The 7,500-nt window shown below is 51.5% G+C and overlaps 1 non-coding gene across 1 annotated transcript in view; it reads left to right on the forward strand.

The window, feature by feature from the left end:
* Window positions 1-6,003: 6,003 nt before the first annotated feature.
* Window positions 6,004-7,500, forward strand: part of LOC124587063 — a 1,910-nt gene continuing 413 nt past the window's right edge. The window contains exon 1 of the ribosomal RNA XR_006975236.1: window positions 6,004-7,500. This exon is cut by the window's right edge and continues 413 nt beyond it. This is a non-coding gene — a ribosomal RNA (small subunit ribosomal RNA).

A 7,500-nucleotide genomic window follows, 5' to 3' on the forward strand; every position in this document is an offset into this window, starting at 1 on the left:
CGAAGTCGTGGACCGGCAATCACTCCACCTGCACCCGTTCGTGCCCCACCCCAACCGCCCAACCCGCAACTCCAGCGGATGAACGGCGGACTTTGCTCGCACGCGCAATGTGCAATCCACCCCTATAACGTGCGTTTCATGAAGAGTTATGTCCAATATGCGACATTCCCGCTGTCCCTATACATGAGCTGCGAGCTGTACCACTTACGAGCTACAGACGCGATCGCGTTGCTCTCTGTACGAATGCAGATGCTCAGCGGTCAGCTAGGAGGCGCTCCATCCATGTCGGTACCGGTGAGCGTTGCACTCGCAGTCGCAAAAACGTACGGCAAGTATATTACTCGGAAGAGTCAATGACAGTCCAAGCCCCCCTGCGTGGGAAGAGTCTTTCTAGGCCATGACCCACCGGAAGGGCGCAGCGTCCCCCACCCCAGACATGTGACGTCACACTATCGGTATTGACGACTAGACTGATTCCTTATAATCATTTGCCATACACCGGTGGAAGCTGCCGAGACGAGTAACTACATGGCGGCCTCGCCGTGTCACTAATGTACAGAGATACAACAGTTTCGACTGGAACCGGATGAAACGTATACACGGCGCTGATTAGTAATAGATAGAGCCATCAAAATACAGATAATGTATACAACTGTCCGTATACATGCTGAAAGACTCTGCTCACAATCACAACCACACGTCAGCCAGACACTCTTATCACGCACTACTCTCTGCCTGTAACAGGCACAGAGACAATATGTAAGCACCAGCATGGAACAACACCCAGTGCATCCTCTCCGCCACATTAGACTATCCACACTATCATAACCAGACCGGGAGGTCCACTCACAAAACAGAATATCCCACCCTTCCGACAACCACCATTGCTCAGCTAAGCCACCAACACCCACACATGTCCTACACAGGGGTACACCCAACATCACAATACTGCCTCCTGTCACAGCACACAAACAATGGCAGGAATGAAAGACACAGGTCTGCCACAAGCATGGAATCAGAGCGCCGCCTGTTATGAGCCAAAGGTGCACCCTGACGTGGCAAATCAGATGATGCCGCAGTCATTTACTTACGATAATCACAATCAACAAACCGGCCCCCCCCCCCCCCAAAACACCTTTCCTTACAACAATGTGTACCTTAACCTAACCCGTATTGTGCCTTAACCTAACCCGTATTGTGCCTTAACCTAACCCGTATTGTGCCTTAACCTAACCCGTATTGTCCCTTAACCTAACCCGTATTGTGCCTTAACCTAACCCGTATTGTGCCTTAACCTAACCCGTATTGTGCCTTAACCTAACCCGTATTGTGCCTTAACCTAACCCGTATTGTGCCTTAACCTAACCCACGTTGTGCCTTAACCTAACCCACGTTGTGCCTTAACCTAACCCACGTTGTGCCTTAACCTAACCCACGTTGTGCCTTAACCTAACCCACGTTGTGCCTTAACCTAACCCACGTTGTGCCTTAACCTAACCCACGTTGTGCCTTAACCTAACCCGTATTGTGCCTTAACCTAACCCGTATTGTGCCTTAACCTAACCCGTATTGTGCCTTAACCTAACCCGTATTGTGCCTTAACCTAACCCGTATTGTGCCTTAACCTAACCCGTATTGTGCCTTAACCTAACCCGTATTGTGCCTTAACCTAACCCGTATTGTGCCTTAACCTAACCCGTATTGTGCCTTAACCTAACCCGTATTGTGCCTTAACCTAACCCACGTTGTGCCTTAACCTAACCCACGTTGTGCCTTAACCTAACCCACGTTGTGCCTTAACCTAACCCACGTTGTGCCTTAACCTAACCCACGTTGTGCCTTAACCTAACCCACGTTGTGCCTTAACCTAACCCACGTTGTGCCTTAACCTAACCCACGTTGTGCCTTAACCTAACCCATGTTGTGCCTTAACCTAACCCATATTGTGCCTTAACCTAACCCATATTGTGCCTTAACCTAACCCATATTGTGCCTTAACCTAACCCATATTGTGCCTTAACCTAACCCATATTGTGCCTTAACCTAACCCATATTGTGCCTTAACCTAACCCATATTGTGCCTTAACCTAACCCATATTGTGCCTTAACCTAACCCATATTGTGCCTTAACCTAACCCATATTGTGCCTTAACCTAACCCATATTGTGCCTTAACCTAACCCATATTGTGCCTTAACCTAACCCATATTGTGCCTTAACCTAACCCATATTGTGCCTTAACCTAACCCGTATTGTGCCTTAACCTAACCCGTATTGTGCCTTAACCTAACCCGTATTGTGCCTTAACCTAACCCGTATTGTGCCTTAACCTAACCCGTATTGTACCTTAACCTAACCCGTATTGTGCCTTAACCTAACCCGTATTGTGCCTTAACCTAACCCGTATTGTGCCTTAACCTAACCCGTATTGTGCCTTAACCTAACCCGTATTGTGCCTTAACCTAACCCGTATTGTGCCTTAACCTAACCCGTATTGTGCCTTAACCTAACCCGTATTGTGCCTTAACCTAACCCGTATTGTGCCTTAACCTAACCCGTATTGTGCCTTAACCTAACCCGTATTGTGCCTTAACCTAACCCGTATTGTGCCTTAACCTAACCCGTATTGTGCCTTAACCTAACCCGTATTGTGCCTTAACCTAACCCACGTTGTGCCTTAACCTAACCCACGTTGTGCCTTAACCTAACCCACGTTGTGCCTTAACCTAACCCACGTTGTGCCTTAACCTAACCCACGTTGTGCCTTAACCTAACCCACGTTGTGCCTTAACCTAACCCACGTTGTGCCTTAACCTAACCCACGTTGTGCCTTAACCTAACCCACGTTGTGCCTTAACCTAACCCACATTGTGCCTTAACCTAACCCATATTGTGCCTTAACCTAACCCATATTGTGCCTTAACCTAACCCATATTGTGCCTTAACCTAACCCATATTGTGCCTTAACCTAACCCATATTGTGCCTTAACCTAACCCATATTGTGCCTTAACCTAACCCATATTGTGCCTTAACCTAACCCATATTGTGCCTTAACCTAACCCATATTGTGCCTTAACCTAACCCATATTGTGCCTTAACCTAACCCATATTGTGCCTTAACCTAACCCATATTGTGCCTTAACCTAACCCATATTGTGCCTTAACCTAACCCATATTGTGCCTTAACCTAACCCATATTGTGCCTTAACCTAACCCATATTGTGCCTTAACCTAACCCATATTGTGCCTTAACCTAACCCATATTGTGCCTTAACCTAACCCATATTGTGCCTTAACCTAACCCATATTGTGCCTTAACCTAACCCATATTGTGCCTTAACCTAACCCATATTGTGCCTTAACCTAACCCATATTGTGCCTTAACCTAACCCATATTGTGCCTTAACCTAACCCATATTGTGCCTTAACCTAACCCATATTGTGCCTTAACCTAACCCATATTGTGCCTTAACCTAACCCATATTGTGCCTTAACCTAACCCATATAGTGCCTTAACCTAACCCATATTGTGCCTTAACCTAACCCATATTGTGCCTTAACCTAACCTATATTGCGCCTTAACCTAACCCATGTTGCGCCTTAACCTAACCTATGTTGCGCCTTAACCTAATCTATGTTGCGCCTTAACCTAACCTACGTTGCGCCTTAACCTAACCTATATTGCGCCTTAACCTAACCTATATTGCGCCTTAACCTAACCTATATTGCGCCTTAACCTAACCTATATTGCGCCTTAACCTAACCTACGTTGCGCCTTAACCTAACCCACGTTGCGCCTTAACCTAACCCACGTTGCGCCTTAACCCAACCCACGTTGCGCCTTAACCCAACCCACGTTGCGCCTTAACCCAACCCACGTTGGGCCTTAACCCAACCCACGTTGCGCCTTAACCCAACCCACGTTGGGCCTTAACCCAACACACGTTGGGCCTTAACCCAACACACGTTGGGCCTTAACCCAACACACGTTGGGCCTTAACCCAACACACGTTGGGCCTTAACCCAACACACGTTGGGCCTTAACCCAACACACGTTGGGCCTTAACCCAACACACGTTGGGCCTTAACCCAACACACGTTGGGCCTTAACCCAACACACGTTGGGCCTTAACCCAACACACGTTGGGCCTTAACCCAACACACGTTGGGCCTTAACCCAACACACGTTGGGCCTTAACCCAACACACGTTGGGCCTTAACCCAACACACGTTGGGCCTTAACCCAACACACGTTGGGCCTTAACCCAACACACGTTGGGCCTTAACCCAACACACGTTGGGCCTTAACCCGCTCTGTAATTGTCATACGACGCGTTAAATTAGTGTAGTGTTGCCTAACTGCAACCCCCGCAATATAGTTTGCTACTCGCACTGCCTGGTCCCCAGTGTATCGCTTCATGTTAAACACCTTGCAGCGATACACTGTAATGTGGATGGCAGCAGGACGTACATGCTCAATGCCCTTCGCAGTTGTTCATTGGCATTCGCATGGCGAAGCACTTAGCCTACGCTGTGGTACGGCCTGTGTCAACTGTCCGCTGATGTTGTACGTCCAAATCACACACTGTACTGCACATTGGTCCTCATGTACTGAATGATACATCGTGGTACATGTGACCGTACAACGACTGCGCCAACAACGGCGAACCATGCGGTCCAACTGTTGTGCACTCAGCTATGTGTCGTCTCCCTATAAGAGCCGGATTGCAGTGTGGTATGCCCTGGATGGCGATCAGCATGAGCCGTCTGTTGATGTAGTGGCGCGTGTTGTCAGACGTAGTCGTCTCTTCTCACACACCGTGACAGCATGGTGCACTGCGTTCCACATCTGCGACATGCGACAGAGGCCGGTTGACAGTCGTTCGCGCAATGGACATCGCATACGTACGGGGGCCACCTTCCACGTGTTCGCGAAGCGTGCACATGTTGTTGCGTGTATGTGGGCAGACATAGTGTGTCGTGACACCTGACACAGGCATGCAACAATCGTTGAATTTGCAAATGGCGATGGACGTCTACGTTTGCTGGTGACGTTACGCAAATGAACAACTGGTAAACCGTTGTGGTGCGGTTGTTCTCGCTAGAGGTGAATCAGTGATGGCGACGATCGGTTGAGCTACCAACCGGTTGTTTCAGCGATACCCACCATGCCCACGAACGTGAATGGCATGTGGGTGTGAAGCGATACGCGGCGGTGGCTGGGTGGGACCGTCCCCGGCCGGTGAGGGGGGGCCTCCCGGCGTGCTGGCCGCGCGGTGCGTGGGCGCACGCGCTACAGCCGGCTGGTGGGGGCGGCCAGTGGCAGGCGCGCCGGCCGACGGAGGCGGCAGGCGGCGCAGCTGCGCGCCGGCGCACCCTGCACGCGGCGCCGTGCGGCCAAAGTAGGTCCTCGCGGGCCCGGTGCGAAGCGCGGTGGACATCTGCAGTGTGCTGGTCCGATTGAGGACTGTGTGCGCTGAGGATGCGCCGCCGCCCGGCGCTCGGCGCCGCGACGCCGTCTGCTGCTCGGTCGCCTCTGCGGTTCTCGCAGGTGGTTTGTATCGCAGCTGTGCGGACGTGTTGGCGCGTGCGCTGTGCTGGGAGAGTTCGCTTCGGCACCCAAGTGGGGCTTTTGTCCTTCTGTGGCGCTGGCGTTGGAGCTGCCGGCCACCGTAGGTGGCGCGTGTTGTCTCCCGCCGGCAATGCCACGACAGCACGCTCCCGGGCCTCTGTCGGCAGCGGCAAGCTCAGTTGGGAGCACGGGTGGTCGCACCTAAAGCGTCTACTCGCCAAACTCCGGGCGATTGCGCCTCTCTCGAACCCGACCAAGTACTTAGGACGGCGCTGCGCGCCGCCGGGACCTGAGAGGGTTTCGAGGTGTATCGTGCAGGGGAGCTCAGCCTCCTCCTGTTTGCAGAATAATTGAGCGGACGCTTGCGTGTTCGCGCGGGCCCCCGGGACACACTCCCGGGCGGCCGGCTGCTCAGCTCTAGTTGACGCAGCTCCCTGGTTGATCCTGCCAGTAGTCATATGCTTGTCTCAAAGATTAAGCCATGCATGTCTCAGTACAAGCCGCATTAAGGTGAAACCGCGAATGGCTCATTAAATCAGTTATGGTTCCTTAGATCGTACCCACGTTACTTGGATAACTGCGGTAATTCTAGAGCTAATACATGCAAACAGAGTCCCGACCAGAGATGGAAGGGACGCTTTTATTAGATCAAAACCAATCGGTCGGCTCGTCCGGTCCGTTTGCCTTGGTGACTCTGAATAACTTTGGGCTGATCGCACGGTCCTCGTACCGGCGACGCATCTTTCAAATGTCTGCCTTATCAACTGTCGATGGTAGGTTCTGCGCCTACCATGGTTGTAACGGGTAACGGGGAATCAGGGTTCGATTCCGGAGAGGGAGCCTGAGAAACGGCTACCACATCCAAGGAAGGCAGCAGGCGCGCAAATTACCCACTCCCGGCACGGGGAGGTAGTGACGAAAAATAACGATACGGGACTCATCCGAGGCCCCGTAATCGGAATGAGTACACTTTAAATCCTTTAACGAGTATCTATTGGAGGGCAAGTCTGGTGCCAGCAGCCGCGGTAATTCCAGCTCCAATAGCGTATATTAAAGTTGTTGCGGTTAAAAAGCTCGTAGTTGGATTTGTGTCCCACGCTGTTGGTTCACCGCCCGTCGGTGTTTAACTGGCATGTATCGTGGGACGTCCTGCCGGTGGGGCGAGCTGAAGGCGTGCGACGCGCCTCGTGCGTGCTCGTGCGTCCCGAGGCGGACCCCGTTGCAATCCTACCAGGGTGCTCTTGAGTGAGTGTCTCGGTGGGCCGGCACGTTTACTTTGAACAAATTAGAGTGCTTAAAGCAGGCAAGCCCGCCTGAATACTGTGTGCATGGAATAATGGAATAGGACCTCGGTTCTATTTTGTTGGTTTTCGGAACCCGAGGTAATGATTAATAGGGACAGGCGGGGGCATTCGTATTGCGACGTTAGAGGTGAAATTCTTGGATCGTCGCAAGACGAACAGAAGCGAAAGCATTTGCCAAGTATGTTTTCATTAATCAAGAACGAAAGTTAGAGGTTCGAAGGCGATCAGATACCGCCCTAGTTCTAACCATAAACGATGCCAGCCAGCGATCCGCCGCAGTTCCTCCGATGACTCGGCGGGCAGCCTCCGGGAAACCAAAGCTTTTGGGTTCCGGGGGAAGTATGGTTGCAAAGCTGAAACTTAAAGGAATTGACGGAAGGGCACCACCAGGAGTGGAGCCTGCGGCTTAATTTGACTCAACACGGGAAACCTCACCAGGCCCGGACACCGGAAGGATTGACAGATTGATAGCTCTTTCTTGATTCGGTGGGTGGTGGTGCATGGCCGTTCTTAGTTGGTGGAGCGATTTGTCTGGTTAATTCCGATAACGAACGAGACTCTAGCCTGCTAACTAGTCGCGTGACATCCTTCGTGCTGTCAGCGATTACTTTTCTTCTTAGAGGG

The sequence above is a fragment of the Schistocerca americana genome, unplaced genomic scaffold, assembly GCF_021461395.2.
Source record: "Schistocerca americana isolate TAMUIC-IGC-003095 unplaced genomic scaffold, iqSchAmer2.1 HiC_scaffold_571, whole genome shotgun sequence".
Lineage (NCBI taxonomy): Eukaryota > Metazoa > Arthropoda > Insecta > Orthoptera > Acrididae > Schistocerca > Schistocerca americana.